Consider the following 26,202-nt stretch of genomic DNA (forward strand, 5'->3'; position numbering starts at 1 on the left):
TGTTCTCTCCTGAGTTTAAAGCTTGAACTTCCTTGTCACCATAGTAATTTTTTATGGTCAATTTTTTGTTGTATTATTCATTTTTCCAGCTTCTTTCTTGCTTTTGAACTTTATGCTAGACTTAAACTTTGCTTTTAGCTTTCCTCATAGTTTAGTTCTCATAGCCATGCATAGTTTTGACTATACAGACTTTTGTCAACAAGGTGATGCCTCTGCTTTTTAGTATACTCTCTAGATTTTCCAGAACTTTCCTTTTAATGAGCAAGCATCTTTTAACTTCATGACTGTAGTCATCATCTGCAAAGAAATGCAGATGTAAAATATTACTTCCATTTCTTCTTCTATTTGCTAGGAAGTGATGGAAATAATTAGCAAGATCTTAGTGTTTTTTTTTTTTTTAATGGTAAGCTTCAATCCAGCTTTCACACTCTCCTCTTTCATCCTTATCAAGAAGTTCTTCACTTTCTGCCATGGGAGTGGTATTATCTGTATATCTGAGTTTATCTGATATTTCTTTCAAAAATCTTAATTTCAAACTTTTCCAGCCTAGTATTTTAATAATGTGGCAATATGCAGCTTTATTATACTTCTTTTTTGAGTCTTATACCAATAAGTGTTCCATGTTCAGTACTAATTGTTGCTTCTTGACTCGCATATGGGTTTCTTTAGAGACAAGTAACATGATCTGGTACTTCCATCTCTTTGATAACTTGCCAACATTTTGTTGTGATCCACACAAAGTTTTTATTATATTCATTGAAGCCAAAGAAGACATTTTTCTGGAATGTTCTTGCTTTCTCCAGCAAAGTTGACAATTTGGTTTTTAATTTTTCTGCCTCTTTGAAAATCAAACTTGCTTTCTTGGTGAATTATCATTTCATATATTACTGAAGCATAACTTGCACATTCTTAAGAATAACCCAGCTGGTGTGTGAAATAAGTTCAGTAATTTGATCATTCCTTGACATTGTATTTCCTTAGGATTGGTATATAAACTGACTCTTGTTGAGTTTTCCAAATTTGTGGCATATCGAGTGGCTGGCGTACATGTGAACAGCATAATCTTTCAGGATTTTAAATAGCTCATGGATAATTCCTTCACCTCCACTAGCTTTATTGTTAGCAATGCTTCCTAAGACCTTCTAGACATCGTTCTCCAGGAGATCTCACTATAGATTAGTCTCCACTTTATTATGGTTATTGTATAGTTGTCTTAGGCCAAGTGATCTTAAGCTCAAGAAATGTCTTATCCCAATCTTTTGCTGCCTCTGCTGCTCCAAAATTCTGTTTGACATATTATTTTTAAGGTTTCTTAGAAAGAAATGTTGGAAGAACTAAGTTTGAATGCTCCCTCCACTCTTTTTTTCCATATTTTTCTTTTGAACTATTCAAACAAAAACAAAAGTTTTTCTTGTCATTCCATGACCTCTGAGGAATTCATAGGAATTCCCATTTCTCATTTGTCACTACTGCTTTTCTTTAGATTTTTTAAAAAGAGTTTTAAATGCTTCTTCTTGTTTTATTTATTCTTCCTTATAGTTTTAGGATTCTTTATATTAATTTGTATGTGAATGCACTGTTTTTAATTTTGTTTTTTGTTTTTTTGATATGTTTGACATTTCAGTCTTTTTTGCTGTTTTTGTTATAATGCTTCATCACTCTTATTCTTTTTTGTTTCTTTCAGGATCCCAAGGCTAAGCTTACACAGCTTGAATTCCTGCTTTTATTAACCTCTTGGGAGACACAACTGGCCCTAATCAGTTCCTTTTATTTTAGACAGTGCCCACACTGATATTCTACCTAGTTGTTACCCTTCTCTTTTTCTTCACATAGCTGGGCAAAGTCAGTTCTATTTCCTTTTGATTGGAGAGTACAGCAGTGTGTGGGGGGCAGAGAGGGAGAGAGAGAAATATATTGGGGTCAGAATTACTGCTGAAGCAGGAAATTTTAAAATAAGGCTTTCATTAAGTCTATAAGTTTGTTTAACTTTATGACGTAGCAGATACATTTTCAACTGATGGGGAAATGAACATCGTGAAAATTTTAGTGGTAATTCAATAAAGGGTTTTACATTGTTGGGCATTTGATCTGCTTACAAGTGGGACATAATTCCTTTTCGGGGAGTTATAGAATTGAAGGGATTTAGAAACATGATAAATCCTTTATTTTTCTGGTTATGTGGGGGCACTGTTAAATATGAATAGATAAAAATAATAAGCCAGGTGAATCATCATTTTGAAAACTTCTGTAATCCACTGTCCAATCTTATTTACACAGTAACATTCCTTCTCTTTGTGTGAAGATGACACTCTTCATTTTTTTTTCATTATGGATTCTAATAGCTACATTAATACAATGGAATTTAGTTTTCCCAGACTCTCATTTTACAGCTATTAAGCAATGCTAGTCTTTACTTCATAGCATACATAATTACATAGTTTGTTTACCACAGTACTCAGATTATTTAGTCTCATTTAGAAGACTGGGTTTAATTCAAATAGGGTTAATTTAAGAACCTAAAAGTCCCACTGTTTGATATATCTTTTCCCTGACCCTTTTGAGCTTTTGTTACAAAATCTGAAAGCTGCTTACTAACAAGTGATTTGTTTCCATTAGAACATGCCTCATTCCAGCAATGCGTGACCATTTTGTACATAGAGCTTTATAACCAGCACGTTTCAACATTCCTAAATTCCCAAAGAGGATCTCAAAATAGAATAAGAAATGAGAATTTAAATTAGAAGCAACAGTCCTTTATATGAAGCTGTCAGATTTTTATAGTAGATAGTATCTTTGCCTGGTCCACTCTCCTCACACTCCCCCTTTTCACAGATTTGTAAACTTTGTTTTCTATTTTGAAGAGCTATATATAGGACTCAACTATTTATATAGTACCTTACTTTAAATTAAAATTTTATCCCTTTGTAGGGGTGAGGATTACTACTTTGTTCACGCAAGAATTTACAATTCATTTACTGCATCTTCCCATATTCTAACTGTAAAGGGAAATGTGGAGAACCAAAGGAAATAAATATGACTTTTATTTAAAGATGTAATATTTGTAGACTTGAAACTTTACATTTTTGTTTTTCTTCCAGGGTTATTTCTACCTTCCGTATCTAAGATATACTGTGACATATTTAACATGTATAGAACTCCTTGCCATCTCGGGGAGGGGGTGGAGGGAGGAAGGGGAAAAATCGGAACAGAAGTGAGTGCAAGGGATAATATAGCAAAAAATTACCCTGGCATGGGTCTGTCAATAAAAAATTATTTTAAAAAAAAAAACATTTGTAGACTTGGTTTAGTGTTGGAGTTTTTTTTTTTTTTTTTTTTTTTAAGAGTGAATTAAGCATTTAGAGAAAGCATCAGATGGGCAGTCTTGGAGAATGAAATGATCTCCAGGACAGAGAGTGGGAGACAAAACTAAAATGCAGCTATTTTTTAAAATCGAAGATAGGATAGAAAAATAAAAACACAGGAATCCACTGTTGTTTAATAGTTTAAATTTACTTCGCTGTGAGACTTAAAAATTGTGAAAGTTTTTAAAAATTGTACTCTCTTTTCTGATAATATAATTAAATAACCTTGAAAAGAGGCAGCATAGTATAATAAGAAGTATGATAGATTTGAATTTAGTGGACTTAGATTCAAATTCTGGCTTTATTAATTATTGCCCCTATGACCTCAGGAAAGTCAGCTTAATTTCTCTGGGCTTTATGTTAAAATGAGATGGTATCTGAGGTAATCTTCCTTTTCCAAATCTATGATTATTGGTAGTGATCAAAAAGGATTAAGAGAAGAAAGTAAGGACCTGAAGAACTTAGATATTAATAGTTTGACTTCAAATCAGCATTAGTCTCTAAGATCTATTTAGCTACATCCCAATGGGATGAAGATATATCTAGAATAGAAGAATAGAGAAAATTTTTCCTAAAATTGTACTCACTCTTTTTGGATTTTGGATTTGGGTTTAGTTTCCTAAGCAATTATTTTATGACCTGTAAAAGTGAATGCAACATTAGTGATGGTTTTTTGGAATGATAGGCACAGAAGAGACAGATTAGGCCTCCCAGCACAATTGTTCATGTTTGAATGAGAAATTTTCATCTTACTTATGGAACACTACTCTGCAACAAATTATTGACATAATGCAAACCTCTTGTAGCAAAAAGTATTTATTCAAAGCATTTGCAACAACTTCTAATATTCTTTAGTTATCACAATGAACTCATGAAATCCTTTATGATTATTTTAAAAGTTCTTGGCAGTTGCCAAGACATTTAGTTTAGTTGCCTGAGACATTTAGAGGTTACATGATTTGCCGAGGTAACTCATCTATTAAGTTTCGAAAAATTTTAAGTCTTCCTGTCACAGAAATGGAAAATTTGAAGAAGCTTGAACAGCCATTTAATCTTACTCATACTGTTTCATGTTTTCTTGTATACAAATGAAAGCTGACTGGAGAAGTTTTCATATTTAATTAGTCAAATCCCAGATGGCTAAGTGGAGCTAATTTTCAGATTTATATAAGATTCCTGTTGAAATGGGTTAACTTGTGTTATTAGATATTTCTTCAGTTTATATTTCATCATGTTTATTATTCCAGGGCCTTTGACAGAATGAAGATGCTTTGCATATCCAAACTGCTTATGGACAAATCAACTTGCCTCTCTTTGTCACAATTCCCTCAACTCTAAAATGATAATAATAGCATTTCAGGGTTGTAATGAAGATGAAATGAAATCATATTTTTAAAATGCTTAGCATAGTGTAGGTGCTTAATCAAAAACTGGTTTCCTTTCCTCCAAACAAAAATGTTTTTATTTGAAAGTGACAAGTGAAGCTTCTTGAGAAAGGAGAAATGCAATCAGAACTGATAGGAATGGACCCACACTTAATACCATATACCAAGATAAGATCAAAATGGATCCATGGCATAAAGAACGAGATCATAAATAAATTAGAGGAACATAGGATAATTTACCTCTCAGACTTGTGGAGGAGGAAGGAATTTGTGACCAAAGAAGTAGAGATCATTATTGATCATAAAATAGAAAATTTTGATTACATCAAATGAAAGAGCCTTTGTACAAACAAAACTAATGCAAACAAAATTAAAAGGGAAGCAACAAACTGGGAAAACATTTTTACAGTTGAAGGTTCTGATAAAGGCCTCATTTCCAAATTATATAGAAATAATATATAGATATTAAAATTATATAGATATAATTATAAATAAAATTAAAATTATATGGATATAATTTTATAATTATAATTATAAATAAAATTAAAATTTATATAGATATAATTTTGCATATTTTGTGTTTTCTTTGGGCTAATTCAATTCTTCTTTTCTCATAGAGCACAGCACCTTCTGTGATGAGGGCACACCATGGGGGGGGCAGTCCTGTGCCAGTGACTCCCATGTCATATAGTCGATTCTACACTGTAATCCAAGAACACTAGTCTTCTTGCTGTTTTTTCCATAAAAAAGTATAGTCCCAATGCTGGATATTTTCATAGGCCATCCCCTAAACTTGGAATTCTCTCCTCTTCTCTACCTTCTGACTTCATGTACTAAATAAAATTACATAGGCTTCTACAAGAAGCCTAATCCCTTTTAATGCTAGTGCCTCCCTTCTAAGATTATCTCCAATTTTAATCTGAAGATATCTTGATTTTACATGGTAGTTTGTATAATATCTCCCTCATTATGATAAAATTCTGATTGTGGATTTGCCTCCTCCCCAGTCCAACCCCACAGAAATCATCAATTACTAGCTAACAGGACAGGATAGATCTACATGGTTTATAAGTCCATCTTCCATCAAGTCTGGATATATCATAGAAATCAGACAATAAGAAAGCAGCACTGACAAGATGTTGGCCAGGACACTGAACCACAAATTTCAATAAATTTTTCCCCATGTGAATTTATGATGAAGTCAGACTAATTATAATAATATCATTACCATATATTAATGCCCCCCAAATGGGCTTTTCTGTATGCATTCTGTGTAACTATATGCTCGGTTCCAATTTTAAAGGAAACAACCAGTGGGGAGGCCCATGGAATTATAGTCCCATTCATTATGCCATAAATCTGAAAAATCTTCACTTTAAGCCACTCATTCACAGTGTCCTGCATGGAGGGAAAAAATGAGGACAGGAGATTATAAGCATAGGGGATCACATAAAATTCCCAGACAGAATGTCCTCTGTCCAGAGGTCCCAATTAAAGTGATGAAAGGGAAACTTACCTTGGGCTGGAAAGAAATTGAATCAAAGATGTGGACCTCACATTGGGCAGTAGAAATATTTGGGTTTAAGCAGTTAATTTGCAGGATCATCTTTGAAAGAATTCAGGAGTCAGGCTATCTCCAAATAAAGTAAAGGCCTTTTTAAAGGTTAATTGAAAATCACATAATCAGAGCAGACTGTTTCCCTTTAGCAGGAGTTAGCAGACCAACAAAGCAAGACAAAGATATTTATGGAATCTGACTGCATTACACATATTTGAAGTTCCTGGAGGAATTTGATAATGTAGGGAAGTCTTTAGACCTTGATGAAACTATGCATGTGTTTATCCAGAATGCATATAGAAAATCCCACTTAGAGGGGTATTAAAGCATAGTAATGATATTATAATTACCCTGACTTTATCATAAGTTCATCTAAATAACAGCAAAGAAGAATGGGGTAAAAGCGCCATGTCAGGGAAAGATATTTTGAAGTTTTTGTTTCAAAGTCTTGGGCTACATCTTGTTGAAGGTACTTTCTTATTGAATGATTTCTATGATATGTCTAGACTTTATGGATGATGGAGTTATAAACCATATACATCTGTAATCTGTTCCTCTCAGCTAGTGATTGAGAATTTCTGTGGGGTTTGGATTGGGAAGGGGACAGATTTGGGTTGGTACCGTGTTTCCCCGATAATAAGACATTGTCTTATTATTTTTTTGGACAGAAAAACACTAGAGGGCTTATTTTCAGGGGAGGGCTTATTTTAATGAACATTGACAGCAATTTTAATAAACAGGTAAATGTGAACAAAAAAAAGTACCTTTATTCAATAATGATCATGTCATCTTCTTCAACAACATCGTCATAAGTGTCCATACCCTGAATTCCGTTCTGGATGTCTTGTGCTTCTATTTCCTTCAGAAGAAGTGGACTCAATCTGTCATGTCCAGCAATATAGCTCTCTTTAAATGAACATGTCTTGTCCAGGTAACCTGCTCCTAGTGCCTTGGCGACACAGCTGTCAGTAATTTTATCCCATGACTTCTTCACCCAACTCACGACTTCTTGCAGACAAGGCTTCACAAAGTTTCCATGCTTATTTCTTTCCATTCTATTTTCAATGTAGTCATTGACTTCCATGCACAAATGGTCCTTGAATGGCTTGTTTATTGCAATATCAAGGGTCTGGAGATAGGCAGTCATTCCTGCAGGAATCATTACTTGATCTATTCTTCTCTCTGCAAGGAAGTTCTTCATTTCTTTAGCACAGTGAGTGCTGGCTGAATCCCAGATTATCAGACCTCTTTGGTTACTTCGCATAACAAGTGGCAGCATTAAATCAACCCACTTTCTTATAACGGCTTGTGTACACCAGGCTTTTTCGGTTTCAAGAACGTAAATGCCTGATACACGATCAATCTTATCTTTCTTGCCCTTACTGATGATTAGAGGTGTGGTTTTCTTTCCATCCAAACGAATTGCCAAAACACAGGTGACCCGTGCAGACAGAATAATAAAATTATGACCATCAGTCCTTCTTTTCACTCCATCATGCCTCTCAATAATGTTTTAACCCCATCTTGCTCCCTGAGTGCTCCTTCTATCCTCCATGATGCCCCCTGAGTTCTTCTTTTATCCTCCATGATGCCCCCTGAGTTCTTCTTTTATCCTCCATCATGCCCCCTGAGTTCTTCTTTTATCCTCCATCATGCTCCCTGAGTTCTTCTTTTATCCTCCATCATGCCCCTTTTATCCTCCATCATGCCCCCTCACTCCTGCTTACATACCGGGTTTTTATGTTGTCCTGCCTCAGCTCTCCTCCGTGGCACTGCTGTCAATGGCACCAGCAAGCAAATCACTGGGGAAGAACAGGATGACGCGCTCACTGTTGCAGCTCTGATTGGATGTAGCTCGGAGCACGGCGTGCGTTTCACCCAGAGGGGGGGAGAGAGAGGGGAAACGGTGCATACAGAGTGTACTGTAATGTAGCGTGTAGTGCAGGGGATCACCTTCACTACAGTAGCAATCTCAATAGGGCTTATTTTCAGGGGAGGGCTTATTTTAGAGGAATCTTATACAGTAAGGGGACAGCTTATTTTCGGGATAGGTCTTATTATCGGGGAAACACCGTAGTAACAATCAGAATCCCATCAATTACACTATCAGTTCCTTGAGAGCAGTCTTTCATTGCATTTCCTCTGTCTAGCACAGTGGCTAGACTATATGGGAGATACTAAATGTTTATTGACTCATTGACTAACATCTCTTTTTAGCATGTTCATGTTTATTCTTATTTAATTGTTAACCCTGTTTTCTTTAGTTTCCCAAAAGTAAAATAGATTCTTCATTAGATCCACATTTTAACTCTGTGAACTTTTGTTTGATGTGTCTTTTTTTCTTTTTAAAAAATTTATTCTGAACTTGACATAAAGCAAGCTATTTCTGTAGCATATTAGAATTTAAAAAAAAAAAAAAGCCAATTGTTGTAGTGGCCAGAAACTGGAAACTGAGTGGATGCCCATCAATTGGAGAATGGCTGAATAAATTGTGGTATATGAATATTATAGAATATTATTGTTCTGTAAGAAATGACCAGCAGGATGATTTCAGAAAGGTCTGGAGAGACTTACATGAACTAATGCTGAGTGAAATGAGCAGGACCAGGAGATCATTATATACTTAAACAACAATAATATATGATGATCAATTCTGATCCATGTGGCCCTCTTTAAGAATGAGATGAACCAAATCAGTTCCAATATTTAATTTATACTTTAACATATTTAACATGTATTGGTCAACCTGCCATCTGAAGGAAGGGGTAAAGGGAAGGAGGGGAAAAATTAGAACAAAAAAAAAAATTGGAACAAATTGTCAATGCTGAAAAAATTACCCGCATGGGTAATTAGATACATATCTAATATATGTATGCATATATGCATTTATGATAGATCCACACACATAGACATATATATACACAAAAATGTTTGTATATATACACACATGTATTTGTGTGTATATGTATATATACATACTCATGTAAAACCACTCTATTTATACTTCTGTTTATCAGTTCTTTCTTTCTCTGGATGCATCTTCCTTCATATGTCCTTTATAATTAATTTGGGTATTTATAATAGTTAAAATAATTTATCACTCAAAGTGGTTCTTGAAATAATATTGTTACTGTTTTCTTGGTTTGTTTACTTCACTTTTCATTATTTTATGCAAGCTTATCCATGTTTCTTTTAAGATCGATCACTGAGCTCATCATTTCTTATAGCACAGTAATGTTATATACCAAAACTTGGTCAGCTATTCCCCAACTGATAGACATCCCTGAAATTTCATACTAAAAATTTAGATTTCAAAGTACTATTAGCCACCACAAAAAGAGCTGCTTTACATATTTTAGAACATATTCATAGGTTCTTTTTCTTCTTCCCTAATCATACTGGGAAACAAACTTAGTAGCGATATTACTGGATCAAAGGATATAGGCAGTTTAATGATTCTTTGGGCATAATTGCAGATTGCTCTCCAAAACAGGTCACTTCACAGTTCCACCAACAGTGAATTAGTTTCCAAATTTTCAACATCCTCTCTAACAATTGTTGCTTTCCTCTTTAATCATTTTAGCCAATCTGATAGGTATAATTAATTTTAATTTGCATTTCTCTAGTTAATAGTTTAAGCATTTTTCTCATGACTACAAATTGCTTTGATTTTGCCATCAGAAAAATTGCCTGTTCATATCTTTTGACTATTAATCAATTAGAGAATGATTTATATTCATATACATTTGACAAAGTTCTTAACATATTTGAGATATGAGACATTTATCTGAGAATCTGTGTATATATTCCCCCCCCCCTTTAATTTTCTTAATTTTCTGCTTTCCTTCTGATTTTGGCTACATTTGTTTTATTTTTTTTTTAAACAAAAACTTTTTATTGTTTGTTTCTTATGCAAAATACATTGTTAAATTCTGCTTTCTATACCATTCTGATATCTGCTTTCTTTTAGTTATGGTTTTTAATAGCATATTTCCCGCTTTCCTATATGCTTATACTTTTTGTCTTTGCTTTCATCCCCTTCATTTACATGAAAGAGAATTTGCCTAACATTCATGATCTATCAATGAAGTGATTTTTTTGTTGCATTCCTCTTCTCTTCTTGCCCTGCCCTCAATAACAGATTTTTAAATTCCTTTGCTTTTGATTCCTTCACTTATACTTGGAGTCATTTGGTCTGTTTTTTAATCTCTTTTTTCCTATCTTTTGTTTCATTTCTGCTAGGCTCTTTTGTAGTGCCTGTGGCAAGTTCGTTTTTTTCTTCAAGACTCTATTTATATCTCTCCTCTTCTTACTTTTTGTATATATTCTTCTTCTGAGATTACTTAGTTGTTCAATTGATTTATTTAACCTGACTTTCTTTCTCATACTATAATATGCTCCTCCCCTCAACCTATCTTTTCCTTTTCTCTTATTAAATTAAAGGCATTTTTACATTATGATCTGTCTGTGAGTTTCTGGGTGAGACAGAGGGAGAGGGTGTGTTCAGTCTTCCTTTTTTCTGCTTCAAAAGAAAGTGAAGTGTATAGGATACCCATTTCCTCCACCTTTTTCTCTATCATTGATTGTTTTTAATCTCAATTATTTGAGATAGTGATTTCCCTCCTTTTTTTTTCTACAATAGTCCCCTAAGTCTCCCATTTCAATTTTCTGCTAAAACATCAAAGCAAAGCAAAACTGCCTATAGGTCCTGTTTCCCTTATTTATCTTTCTCTATGACCCTTGTAGACATTAACAAGGCATTTCTTTTTTCTAAATTGTCATGAAAACAATCACCCCCTTATAGTCCCTTCCACCTGAACAAAGGTATGCACTTTGCTGTGTTTTTTTTTTTAATTCCTGTATTTCTATTTAAAAGCGTCTACCTAGCTTTGATCTTTTTATCAGAAATACATGCAAACCCTCTATCCTCTTTAAATGTTCATTTCCTTCCTACTCTAATAGTATTGATAAGTTTTTCTTGATTGTAAAATTTTTTGTCATCTGACCTTTCCTCTTCTTTCCTTTTTTCTTCTAAGCTTTCCTCTCTTTTACCAGTGACAACTGCCAAATCTTGAGTAATCTTGACCATGGCCATTGGTACTTGAATTCTTTGATTTTAGCTACTTGCAATATTTTTTCCTTTAGTTTGAGAGATCTAAATATTAGCCAAGATGTTGCCAGGAATTTTTATTTTGAGGTTTTGTTCAGGAGAAGATTGGAGAGTCTTTTCATTTTTCATTTGGTTCAAAGAGAACTGGATAGGTTTTGTTTATGTTTTCTTTTTTTAATTTTTGTAAATTTTAACAAACTAATTAAAAATGTATTGCTTCCATTTGAGCTATTTGTGGTAATGCATTTGTCCCCTTGAGTCATTGGTCTTTTTTCAGTTCCTGTACTTGCTTTTTACATTGCAAGTGTCACAGTAGTGGATAACAATCTTTTTGGCTCTCTTCTGCTGGTCTGCTGTGACTTCATGCCTTTGATGTAAGCTTTTGAGACTTATTTTCAGAATTCTCATCTTCATGTGTCTCTTATTTTCCTTTCTTGGTATGTCCTTTTTCTTCTACATCATTTTGCTCTCTGGATTGGGGCTCAGATTTGGATAGTTCTTTTTCACTAAGTCTTTTGGGAATTCTAACTGCTGAAAATGTTCTGGCTTTAGGTTTGTTTAAGAATTTCTTGTATTTAGCAATTTTTTCATCCAGAGCTTTAATAACTGCTATGGTGCCAATAGGCACCTTAGGACACCTAGTTTGACTTATCATCAGATACTTAGATTGTTCTTCCTCTACTTCTCTACTGGAAGAGTCATCACATTTTCTGTCACTATGTGAGATCTACAAAGGGACCAGATTTTCTCCTCTAAACTGAACATTGATCTTACTACATAATTCTATCAAACATATGCCAGAAGCTTTCTTATATCAACATTTGTATCACTGCTCTCTTCCTCCTCTTTTTTTTTCAATTACAGGTGTGGCTTCTTGACATTTAGTTTCTCCCTCTTCCTACTTGGTATCATGTGGTGATGCTGTTGAAAGTAATTGATGAGGGCTCTGTATTATGGAGCTTGACATGGAAAGGGATTTGGCCCCTTTGCCAGTCATTAAGCATCATCTTGCCCACGTCTGCAAGTCAGGCTCTACACCTTAGTATGATTATATCATTACAGGACACTAAGCATGTACTAGAGAACCATTACATCATCACATCACACTGAGCAAGTGGTAACTATAGTAGCATTATATCATCACAGCACACTGTGGAAGTGCTAACTATAAGCACCCTGCTATTGATATGTAAATGCCTCTCTTTACTGTAAGTATCCCTTACTTCAAATAGAACACCGGTGGTCATGCTGACCTCTTTGACTTCTCAGGAAGGGTAAGAGCCCTTAGGGAAGATGGGGAGCCAAACCAGACATTGTCAGCAGGTTTCCTCTGGGCTGAAGGGTTTTATACCTTACCCAGAGTTCCCCCACTATCTGCAGGCCTCTACATTTCCCGTTTTGTTTTAGTTGAAACAGGTATACATAAATCCATCAGCGTGGGCCATATTACACAAGCAAGTAGTAACATAACACAGGCTAGTAATGATGTAACAAACAATGAATTAACATGAGAGGAATCACACAGGCAAGTAGTGATGTAATAACAACAATATGAATCAATAAAGTATTATAAAAGATTTTCATGAGTCCTAGAAGGAGGGTATATAAATAACAATCACACATACACCTCCTTCAGCAGCCGAGAGGTAGTCCAAAACCAATCTATTGTCCATCACTTCATGTGTCAGGGAATCTAATGATTCCTGTGGGTTTTGAAGTCCTGCATAAGTCTCATCATGTATCAGGGAATCCAATGATTCCTACAGATTTTGAAATCCCGCAACAGTCTTATCATGTCTCAGGGAATCCAATGAATCTTCAGATTTTGAAATCTGTAACAATCTCATAAGTCAATTACCATACACATAGGGATAACTATCATGCTCTTTCAGTGGCACATGTAGTCAGAGATGGAACCACCAGCTGTTTCTTGAGTCTTCTCCTTCATTTCAAGGGTCTTCTTTTCTGTCTCTCTCTGATGGACAAGGCAAATACGGCTTGTTGGCACCCATCTGATTCCTTCTCCTGTAGAGATGCAAGCAAACCCTCTCCCCTTTCCATTCATTACTTTCTGGATCTCTCCACATCACCTGGCAAATTATCTAAAGATATTAATACCAAATTGCATATCAGGAGTATATATCAGGACACCTGATGCTACTACTTCTCCCAGATGATAGATCACACATTGTCTACCAATATTAGTGACTAGGATATTAGCTACACATTCCCTAGTTTCCCAAATCAGTGTATGGATAGACACTGTTTTGTAAGTACTCTCAGAAGACAAAATGGTCAAGCCTACTGTGCCTGGAAGCAAAAGATCTATAGGCCGCACAGGGACAGATTTCAGCTCTCCAGGGGATATCTCAGTAGTCCCAAAAGCATACAGTTCTATTCTCCTTAATTGCAATCCCCTTCCCCCATCAGGTTGCTTCTTAATTGACTGATCATGTCAGTATACTGAACTTTTAAAGACTCTCTGAGTATCTTTATTTTAATTAGCTGCCATCATGTCCCAAGTGTTTTTTTGTTTGTTTGTTTGTTTGTTTTTTTGCCTGGGGCCCTGGAGCCCAGCCCTGCTTCTTGTTTCCCTGAGTCATTGCATTCTTAAGCCCAGTAGAAGTCCTTGTTGCATTTTGGACATGGGGTTTTGAGTCTTGTTCTCTCACTCTGTTCTTTCACTTTATCTTTTTGCCAACATTGAGCTTTCAGATACCCTGCCTTACCACATTGAAAGCACTGACTAGTCTCTTTGGAAGTCCCTTTCCAAAAGGGACCCTGTCTTCCCATGTTCAGATCTTGAAAAGTCTGCATCATAGTCTGGGCTTAAAGGTATTTGTGCCTACTATGGCACAGCATCTTATGAGCTAATCTAAAGGAGCATCCTTTTTTAGTCCTAGTATAATTCTTCTAAAATACTTATTAGCCAGTTTTTTTTTTAATCGTAATTTCTGGCTACATTTTCACCAATAGTTTGTATGGCAGCTGTCTGCAGATGTCCCACAAGATCAGCAAAGAGTTCATTTGGACCTTGCACTATTTTTTGTGAAGGCTTCTTCTCTTATCTTATCTTCCTGGGAGGGCACCCCATGCTTTAATAGCAGCAGAAGCAATTTGCTCATATGCTGCCACAGGGTAATTAATCTGCACTAAAGTGTCGGCATAAGGACTTATACCTGCTAATTGGTCAAAGATGACTGGTATATTAACTCCAGGTTGCCTATTTTGTTGGGCTTGTATTCTACAGAGTATTCGCTATACTCAGAAATTCACAACAAGTTTTGTCCAGGTTCTAAACATGTGTTTGCTATAGATTTCCAATCATTAGGGGTTAAAATTTCATAAGTCAAATTCTCTAATAGCATTTTAACATAATATAATGTAGATGCATAAAGAGTGAAAGCCTTTTTCAGATCTTTGATAATTTCCAGATTAAAAGAGTGTATCTTCTTCTGACTTGACCTGAAGAGTCAAGCTCTTCAATCACAGGATATGCTTCTATTCTCAACCCAGATATATCCTGTCCTTCCTCTTTAGCTTTAACTAATGTCTCTTGTAATGGTGACTTGGGGTAGAGGGGAGCAAAACTGCTGCCTGGGCAGTGCTGATGATGTCATTGCCCCTCCCACTCCTCCTCCTCCTTCCCACAAAGGTGGAGTTGAGGGAGGAGGGTCAGGAGATAAGGAATACCCTAAGGGTGCATGCTTGGGTGTAGGCAGAAGTGAAACTGAGCTGTGAAAGTGAAAAAAAGCACCACACCCCTTAAGCTCATCAGCATTGTCCTTAAGGTACTTAACTCTTTTCCCACCCAACCCTCCATGCCTTCTAGCTGCGTTGTCAGTCCCACCTCCCTCCTGCTTTTTCTCCTCACACTTCCTTATCTGGTTGTCCACATTAAAATTTTTCCTTGTTTTAAAACTTGTGGGTTCTTTAAAGACAATTGTATTATATTGTACATAAGGAATGTTTCCTCAGGAATTGAATCAGGACTCATAGCTTTGTAATATTTAATTAATTGCTCTCCCAATTATTTTCCACATCTCTGGCCCTAATTTTTCTTCTTAGAGAGCCAAGGAGACATGCACACTAATATATGTAAGAGCCCAGTGATCTGCTTCTGAGTTACCAACAAACCTTACTTCTCTATTAACCTAATTATGCAGGTTTCATACTTCCCTTGGAGTGGGAGAGATTCTTTTCTTAGTATTTGCCCCATTTTGGCTGAAAAATAAAAGTAACTGATTTAGCCCTTACTGAATCTTCTGCTTGCCTATTTTTATACTCACCCTATTTCTGGTCACAGGGTGTTATGGCCAGAACTTGAAACAAGGTGCTAAGTCACTGGAATTGATAGAGACAATGCTTATGTACTTAGTTCACACCTTTAGAGTTCACACCTTTAAGAGAGTTCACACATTAGAGTTCATACCTTTAGAGAGCATATATAAGCTAGGAGCCTCGACTAGGATTGACTTCCGGAGATTCACAAGTCAGAAACCCACAAGCCCACTCTCTGGGAGGTGGAGTCAGATTCATTCCAACTTCCATCTTTGTGTTGGCTGGAGACTTGGAGGGAGCTAGAGGCTGAAGCTGAAAGACACAAAAGACTAGCGACAAGAGTTATCGGAACCAAGGAGAGAGATAAGTCTCTACAAAAGCTAATGGGGCTATTTTGAAAGAGATAATAAAATATTTGGACTTTAACTCCTGGCTGCATTTGAGGTAATTATTACGCTAAACTAAAACTAAGGCTGCTCCCAGAAGCCCCCCAAGAAACCTGCTCCCAGAGAATATTATATTTTAGAGAAGAACACTACAACAGGGAATTTTCCACTGAACTCGCTGATGGAGCTGCTGAGTATAGGGCCTCACATCCATGCTCTCATGTCTAGGGCCCCACATTTAGGTGCCAAAATGTAGTATGCTTTCTAGAGCCTCCAAATTGGGGTGCCAAAATATACTGTCTCGACTAGCTCTCTGGAGGATCTCAGGACCAGTCCGAGTTCTTGGTTTTAGCGGAAGAGTAAAGAAGGCAGGAGACCCACAAAGACAGTCAAAAATAGAGTCCTTTATTTCAAGTCCTCTCAGCCCTTAGCCTTTAGTATGATTATATCATTACAGCACACTAAGCATGTGCCAATTAGAGAACCATTACATCATCACAGTACACTGAGCAAGTGCTAACTATAAGCACCCTGCTATTGATATGTAAGTGCCTTTCTTTATTGTAAGTATTTTTTGCTTCAAGTAGAACACAAGTGGTCATGCCCTCCTTGACTCCTCAGGAAGGGTAAGAGCCCTTAGGGGAGATGGGAAGCCAAACCAGATATTGTCAGCAGGTTCCCTTTAGGCTGAAGGGTCTTATATCTTACCCAGAGTTCCCCCACTATCTGCGGCCCTCTACATAACTAGACAATCAGTAAAGAATATCTGATGCATTAAAATGATATAATGTCAGATTTTGATTTCTTCTGTGATGGGAGTCACATCACAAACTTTCTTGAAACAAAACATTATTTATTTATCACAGAGTTCTTGCCAATGTTTGAATAGGCAATGAACCTACACTGACTTGCTTCTTGTTAATGTGCAATTTTCAAAAATGACACAAAAGTTATGTGAATACTCCCTTCCCAAAGGGGTTGATGAAAGGCATGAAAGGCAAGGCAAGTTTTGGATAATCTTGGGAAAGGACTGCAATCTATCATTTTATTGCCCAAGTTAAGACAAGGTCACATTTATTAAAAACAAAAATGAGATGTTTCCAGGGATTTTCATTTTTGAGATAAGTCTCAATGTCATGAAACTTCACTCCTCTTACCATTACCTTCTGTTTCCAGGTCACAATCTTTCTTTTAATCACAATCTTAGTTGAGTTTTGCATTTTCTATAAAAGATTGCATGTTACAAGAAAATTAGGTTTCTTTGTGACTTTTGACCAAATGTTGTTTCAAAAGTTTTTGTGTCAAGAATATGTGCTTTATAATATACATGTATAATCTATCAGATTGCTTGCTGTCTTGAGGAAGAAAGACGTAACAAAGAAAGGGAGAAAAAATTGGAATACAAAATCTTACAAAAATAAATGTTGGGGGCAGATAGATGATACAGTGGATAGAGCACCAATCCTGAAGTCAGAAGGAACTGTGTTCAAATCTGACTCTAGACATAATCATAATCTTCAATCACAGGATATGCTTCTAGTGCCATCTATCTGTGTGACTCTAAACACTTAACCCCAATTGCCTCACCAAAAAAAAAAAAAAAATCTTTAAAAACTTAAAAATAAATAAATAACTGTTGGAAACTATCGTTATATGTATTTGGAAAAATAAAATATTATTGAGGGGATAAAATAATATGAACTTTAGAATAATGAGTCTGGATTCTGTCATGGATGAGAGACATTGGTAATTTGCTTTGTTTTATGAACTTGGTATGGATTCTTTATAACTTGATCCATTTCTTCCTGGAATTTCTTCAATGATGACTGCTTAATCATATGGGTATTTTCAAACCATTTAATACTGAGTTCCACTCTTGTCACTGAGCCAGACGCCATCAATACTATAAAGGTTTAATTAGTTACCACAATGGTTTCTTCATTCCTTTTGCTGATATAAATCAAGGTATTGAATTGTTGCATTTTCCTGCATGTTTTAATCCCTAGCTCCTTTTAGTCAATCTAGGTTTGCTTTGGAGTTGGATGGGTTGATGGAGCACTGTCCTTTGTAATTGGGCTTCACCATCCTGCTGGGACTCAGGGACTCAAGATTCAGGAAGTTTGGGGTCTGAAATCTGAAGAGTTTGGGAGGCACCATGACATCTTTAATAGTATTTTGATATTCCTTTTTATTTTGTTTCAATATTCTCTATTCCCTCATTGAATTGTTTTCATTTGACTCATCTAAATTTTCATGGAACTCAGTAATTCAGTAGGGTTTTCCATTTGTTCTAAGATATCACTACTACTTGACATTTTTTCCTCTTTAGCTGTTCCATCTTCTCCTTTCTCCTGAAAGGTCTCCTTGTTTCACTTCTGCCAAGCTCTTTTTTACTGCCTATGATCAAATCATTTTTTTTTTTTCATTGAAACTCCATTTGGATCTTACTCTCTTCTTACTTTTTGGATATGTTCTATTTCTGAGTTTACCACTTTAAGTACTACCTATTTCAGCCATTTCCTTGTTTTGCTCCTATTATCAGCCTTATATCAGTTAAAGAATTTCTGCTTGAGTCAGCTTCCACTTTTGTACTTTAAACTCAGTGAAAGCTTCCTTCTCCTCAATTCATTTTGAGGATGAGGAAAACAAGGGTCACCAAAACTTAACAATTTGCTCAAAATCACACTGGTTGTGAATGACTGAGTTCTGGAATATTTTTTCCTTGGGATCTTAGAATTTTGAGGACAAAGGTTTTAGAATTTTCTAATGACAACAACAATAATATCATCAATATATTATTAATTACTAAATTTATTATTAAATGGAAATTAATTTATTAAATTAAAATAATAATGATAATAAAGACAAGTTATCTCATGCACAGAATGGTTGTGAGTTAAGTACTGTTTATAAGACTGAGGTAAAGAAATTTGCACGGTTAGTACTACTTTAGCAAACTTATCCATGTGACAAAGAGCAAAAGTGCTTCATAAGCAGTGTTCCAAAGGTCTACACAAATCTTTTCCAAATGAGTAAAATTAGTTCCTTATTTTGATTAGTTCCAACATGGACTCCCTCTTCTGTCCATATAACTTCCTTCAGATTGTAACTTTTATAATTATGTTAAACATGATGCTTATATGTTCTCTCTCCATTTTTTGAAACTTATTTAGATTTTTAAAGTCTAAGGGAAGATTACTGTTGAATCAGGCATGGTGAAAATCTCAACAATTTGCAGTATCTTTAATTGGATAGGAAGTAATTTTAAATTTTGTACTAATTCAGTTACGTACTTTAAAAAAAAAAAGCTTTTTCTAAAATAAAAGTATATGATAATTCTTCAATTCAAAGAAATTGCTGACATGCTTGTTATCTGCCCAACTGAGTAAAAAGAATCTGGCTCAAATAAATATTTTTGTCGAGTATACTAAATGGGCTTTATCTTTAGCTTTTTTTCTCCTTACAACAAATCAAAATAGTTTAAAAATCACCATCTTTTCCTAGCAACCGAAAAAGTTTCCAAGAATTTTATGATAGCCATCCCCAAGTGATAATAAGTATTGCTTTTTCATAAAGAAGTTTTTTTTGTTTGTTTTGTTTGATTGTTTTTGCTGAGGCAATTGGAGTTAAATGGCTTGCCCAGGGTCACACAGCTAAGATGTATTAAGTGCTGAGGCCAGATTTGAATTCAGGTCCTCCTGACTTCAGGGCCAGTGCTCTACCCACTGTGCCATCTAGCTGCCCCTCATAAGGAGGTTTGAAAAAAATAAAATCCAGTATTTAAGTAATGATCCTGTAAAAAAGAGATTCAGTTATCTTGTCTTTATTCCATTCAAGAGCAATTAATAATTCCAGTTACAAATTCAATTAAAACCATAAATTGAGAACTTGAGAAAAAACAATGTCTAGGTTATCTCTTTCTAAAGTTAAAATTTTACAAGTTCATATAAATTAACACAATCTGTTTTATCTTGGTTGTCAAGATTTTTTAAAATAGTCAAAATAAAGGAAATTCTACCAAACTGTCAAGCTAGAGAATGTTATGTTAAAATAAGAAAATAAGAAAGACAAGTTCAAAGTTCCATGACCACAGAAAGTTATATCCTTTAATAATTATCACAGATTATATGATTCTCATATCTATAATGACTCATTCTCTTCTATGGAAATTCAGGGAGTACATGAAGAGAAACAGAACAATAAGAATTTGACTTGTGAATAATTGGGCAGTCAAGTTTATATTAAAAACATTTCTTTGTTGTAGTGCTTGTTTGGGGGGGACAGGGGAAGGAGGGAAGGGGAGATGTGGGCGGGGCGGGGAAAGAATAGCAATGGAAAGAACTACTTAGTGCTCTGCTTATTTGGTTCACTGCCAGAATATCTTGGTGGCTCATGAGGGGAGGGGCATTTTCCCAAACAAAATCAGAAAGTCTGACTTAAGGATCCTTGAATCAGTCCTACTTGCTAGTCTGGATAGTTTTAGTCTATGCCAAACATAGCACTAAAATGACCTGTCACACAAAAATATTTTGTCCTCATTAAACCTGAAAGATTTCTGCTTATAAACATGACTAGTAAAGGAATTCTGTAAGAGATCTTCAAATTTTTATAACTAACATATTTCTGTAGAATAGAAAACTGGCCTAATTCCCATTGCTTTAGATTTTGTTGTGAAAAACTGCCCTTATCTTACCCACCTTAAAAGAATGGAAAAGTTTATTTTTTCTTTGATACAAACCATCTGTTTTTTAAAAAATCTATAAAACCTCTGCCCTTTAAGCAGCATGACAGCTTGTTTGAAGTATCCCCTCCCTCTATTTTCACTGTTTCTTTCCTTTTTTTTTTTTAACCAAAACAACCATTACTACCTCTAGACACACCCCAAAACAAAGGGGAAAAAAAGAAAACAAGAATATAAGAAAAAAACATAACCCACAAAAGTGAATCTGTCATTAAAGAAACCAAATCAAATTGTGACAAAGAGTTTTGTAACCAGCAGTGAAGTTCACCTGAAACTGGTCTCTTACCTTTATCTTATATACAGAAAAAAATGTATGTCATTTCATCATCATAACTGGAAGACTAGCTGCTTTGCACATAGGTAGAAATAGAAAAAAGCCTCTTAACAATAATGAGACCATGCTGATAGAGTTGGCTTCCATTTTTTTTTTTTTCTTCTGCTCTATCCATAAATGTTGAAATGCAGAAAAGGGCACCAATTAAAGTGAACATACAAAAAGCCAATGTTTAACATTGTTTGTTCCCAGGGAAGACTATTTTATGGCAAATGTAATATTTGAGTTGATAGCATTTCTGAATTCCTTTCCCCAAAGATGGATCAGTTTTCAATACTATTACTTATCCAAACGTTTTACATGTTAAAGAAATTACATCTTTGTTTTAATAGTTAAAAAAAGAAAGAAAAGTTAGAATCCAATGTGCCCAGTTCACGTGTAGGTGCAAGCAAATCTAGGAAAGAATTAAGGAAAAAAATAGCAAGAAACTGATAATGAGAATTATGGCTTTACAGTGAACTTCAAATTACTTTTGAAGCAATTATAAATCCCAAGAAATTTTTTTTTTAAGGTTTATTGAGCTAGGAAGCAGAACCACTACTGTCAGTGGAAAGAGCTTAGGGAAGAAGGAAGGAATTATGATAATATTTAAATTTTTTCTCTTTCAAGATCTTCAAATTGTAGAGCCAGGGCCAATCCATATTTGGAATACCCTACATTAATTGTGGGTCCAGCATAAAATATAAAATGTAAAATTTTTCCTTAATAAGTCTGATCATGAGAATGTGTTCACTAATAATAACTAAAAAATACCAAACATAGCAAACACACATAGAGATATATTAACTAATCAAAAGGAAGGAAAAAACCCACCACTATTCAAAAGTTGATATTTGTTTGTTCTTCACTTAGCAGTTAAACAGTAAACATTTATCAAGGGCTTTTTACATGCCAGGTCCTCTGCTAGGGCTGGGAGTACAGAGACAAAAACTAAATGGCCTTTCTCCTCAAAAGTTAAATGAAAAGGGAACAACATGCACAAATATAGGTGTATACAGTTGTGTGTGTATACAAAACACATAAACAGCAGATGCAAAGATAACTTTGCAAAGTTGTCATGCAAAAAAGATAAAACTTCCACTAAGTCTTGAAGGAAACCAAAGATCCATGAGACCTTGGTAAGGAGGGATAATATTCTAGTTATATTCTAGTTATGACACTGCAATGAAAAGGTAAGGAAACAGGAAATGGTGTCAAGTGTAAGAAACAACAAGGGGGTTGAATTGCAGAGTGTATAGAGGCAAGTAATTACATATATATATATAAAATTTCTGCAAAAGAAAAACTTATAGAGAGAAAAACTGAAAACAGGAATAGGGAAAAATTGATGCTTTCCTGCCAGATCATTTTGTAGCATAGTATATAATGCATGAATTTAATAAAAAACTCTAAAACATAGAGGGTCAACAAAGAGAAATATAAACCTATTGGTTATTTTTGAGAAGCAATGAAAGAACCAAGAAGTCAAAGTGTAATTTTTTAAAACCAACCAATTACAATCTGTCATTATATTTCCTTTCTTATGTTCATAAATTCTGTTTTCAGGATTTTTTTTTTATTTCAATATGTCTTTTCAGAATATAAAAAGAATAATCTCATTAAGAATTTTTCATGTAGGCGCACATGTATGTCAAATAATTTCTAAGAAACATTGCAGACTCATTATTTAGCCCAGAGGTTAAGTTGGAAAATAATTGATATGATTACAGATTTATTCCTAGAGAGGAAATTAAGTGATCACTTAATCCAAGAAGTTAAATGATTTGACTAAGGTCACACAGATAACAGCAACAAAGTAAGGATTTGAATGAAGGTGTTGTGCCTTGAAGGCCAGAATTTTCTAATACTCCTCCTGGCAAATAAGAATTTATATAGAAATAGAGGAATGAGAAAGGGGAATGTGAATAAGATTACCTGGTAAAACCCATTTTTGCATGAAACTTTCATTCCTCAAATTAAATATTTTTTGTAATTCTCCCCAAGAGATTTCTTTGTTGTGCTCAGTGGTATTAAAGCTATTGTTAAGTGCTATAAATAGTAAACAGTCACAATGTGGTTCTGTTATTTCAAAACACATGATTTTGAAGCAATCTTTCAATTGTTCATATTTTTGTGATTAGAACTATGTCACAAAGTTAATCATTTTCAGGATACTTGCATTTCAAGCTAATGAAAAACTTCTCATGCAAGCAATCATTAATCAGTGAGTATAACATTGCATAATGCTTTTTGAAGCATGTGCTATGTGATCAGAGTACAAGGCTACATAATACAGCCCCGTATTGGTGCCATATGCTGACCTTTTTTGAAATAGAAAGGGAACCATGTGATATGCTTTCCTTGCCAACTGTTGCTTATTGTCAATAATTAAGTTTGATGATATGGAGAAAGAGAAACTCCAATTCCCTTGGAGTTTTAAAAAAGAAGAAACTTTGAGGTCTTTGTTTTCTGGCAAGGCACTGTGTAGCCCCATTGGCTTGAATATTCCTGTGGTCTATTATAGAACCCATCCATTAAAACTGGAGTAAATGTTCTGTGTGAGTACTTTCTAGCATTTGCACAAGAAACAACAGATACATTACTACACTAAAATTATGTCAGCAGTGAGAATAATATAAAGGTCAGAAGAACTAGAAAACCAAAGGCATGTGCATTATCCCTTAAAATTCATTTGATCATGATATTTTATATTCTTGAGCAATAATGTGAGAGGGAAAACATTACTTAATCTCTGTGCTATATTATCCAAAGAGAATACTTGTGAAGTATTTAAGAAAATATAGTAGTAGTTATAACATGAACAAAGAGTTAGTGTATCATATTTTGTAATGAAAATGCTAGTGAAATATAATAGCAATTATCCACTGAAACACAACTCCTTTTTAGAAATTATTTTAAGCAAAATAAAGGTAAATATTATAGTTATAATAATTAAATGTTCCTAGATTTATGCACCTTTATCACAAACTCTGGCTCTTCAAAAAGATGTATTCTGTTTAATACTTCTTAAATCATACCTCAAAACTTTTTAAAAAGCTCTTTAGTTTAACTGAGGAAAAAAAGTAAGTATTCCGTCAAATATAAAGAACATAGGTTTTTTTTTATTTGTTAAAAAAACATGGAAAATATTGAGTTATCATCTAATTCCATATAAATTTAAAATGCTAGATCAGATTCCTAATATCTATCCAGCAACATAATTTTTGTTGTAACAATATATCTTTTTACAATACTGAATGCCCTTATCACTGTATCCTTTCCTTAACCACTCTATAACAAAGATTAAAAAAGAGAAAAAAGAAAAAAAATGTGGAAAAAATTCAGAAAATTAAAAATTGGATATCATATGCAAAGTTTCACACCTATGCACCCTCCTCCACTTTCACAACCAAAAAGGAACAGGGAAAAATAAAAGGGAAAATTCTCATATTTCTTCTTTAGGGACAAGTTTTTTCTTCATAATTTCACAGTATTCTTTTTTTTTTAAGTTCAATAAGATAGCATTTCATTAGGACTAAAATAGCAAAGTAAATAGCATAGAAAATTGATGAATAGTGTTATCCTCAGCATCACCTCATATGTGAAAGGATAAAAATGTCTATCATGCTTCTTTGCCATTAGCAATATAACAACAGCTACCACTGCTGCTGCTGCTGTTATTACTACTATTACTGTTACTAGCTAACATATATATAATACTTACTATGTGTCAGATACTATATTAAATGCTTTACAAAGATTAACTCATTTAATCTTCATAACAGCAGAAGGAAATACATGTGGTTATTAATTCTATTAGTTAATAAATGTCTGAGGCCAAATTTGAACTCAAGTGTTTCTAAGTCCATGGTGTGCCATGTAGCTACCCTAATACAGACAATTCAAGTTCTATAGTTAAGAAAGTTTGTGTCATGGCTGAAATAAATCTCAAGAACTCATTTCCCAGGAATTGGCTACGCTTCCTTACTTCTTGACTGTCTTTCATTATTCCATTTTTAAGGGGTAGAATCCTGTTCATAATATTTTTTCCTTCTAAGTGGTGGTATGTTTTAACAGGAACAGAGGCACATTCTGTAAATTATATATTAATTATAAGTGCTGAAGAGATTTTATTTTAATAAAATTTAACACTCTAAGAATCATCGGAATAGTTGGGTCTTTTAGTGCAAATATTATATGCAGTGGGAAAGGCTTCTGGAAAGAAGACAGATTAGGTCAGAAAATTTCAAACTCCAGTTTTCTCCCACAAAAAGAAGAAAATTGTGCCTCTGGGTGAACATAAACTAATGAAAAAAAATAAGACTTGGGGCAGAACAGGGTCCTCCTACTACAAACTAAGAAGATCTGAAGAAAGACCCTAAAATAAGATTTAATCTTTGGGAAGTGTAAATATCTCTACATTAGCTCCTCAAAAACAGCTAGCAAGGAGCTCTGAAGTTAGCTGAGTTCAGCTAGAGCCTTAGCTGCAAACACGATAATTTTCACCTTCCAGACAGCATGGGAAGTCAGGGAAATGAATCTGGGAAGCTTTGCTGATTAGGAATGCCACTGAGCCCAGGTGTGCTTCTGAGATGCTGCCTTGGTGAGAAGGAACCACACACCCCAGATGAGTGCAGAAACAGTAGGCAGGGAAGCTGCTGCTTGTGAGAACTTGTAGGAGGATGGAGCTTCAAGTTTAGGGTTCCAGATCAAAGGGGAGAGCCAGAAACACCATTTCCCCCATCCCAGGATTAAAGGTGCTTACACTAATTAGTTTTCATTAAAAAAAAAAAAATGAACAGGCAAAGAAGAAAGAACTCAACCATGGAAAGTTACTGTGGAAATAGTGAAGACTGAGATTTATCTTCAGAGGAGAGTGAAGTCCAAAACACTTCTTCTTTCCCAAATAGTATCATTAATGGCTAACTGCTCAGAAAGAATTTATAGAGCAACACAAAAAAGATTTCAAAAATCAAATGAGAGGGGCAGTTAGATGGTGTAGTGGATAACCCTTGAATCCAGAGGACCTGAGTTCAAATGTGACCTCAGACACTAAACACTTTCTT

General features: G+C 34.8%; 1 pseudogene; it reads right to left on the bottom strand.

The window, feature by feature from the left end:
- Positions 1 to 9,350: 9,350 nt before the first annotated feature.
- The window catches only part of LOC127545366 (nucleolar GTP-binding protein 2-like), a 47,411-nt pseudogene continuing 30,559 nt past the window's right edge, over positions 9,351 to 26,202 (bottom strand).

Source organism: Antechinus flavipes, chromosome 1 (assembly GCF_016432865.1).
Source record: "Antechinus flavipes isolate AdamAnt ecotype Samford, QLD, Australia chromosome 1, AdamAnt_v2, whole genome shotgun sequence".
Lineage (NCBI taxonomy): Eukaryota > Metazoa > Chordata > Mammalia > Dasyuromorphia > Dasyuridae > Antechinus > Antechinus flavipes.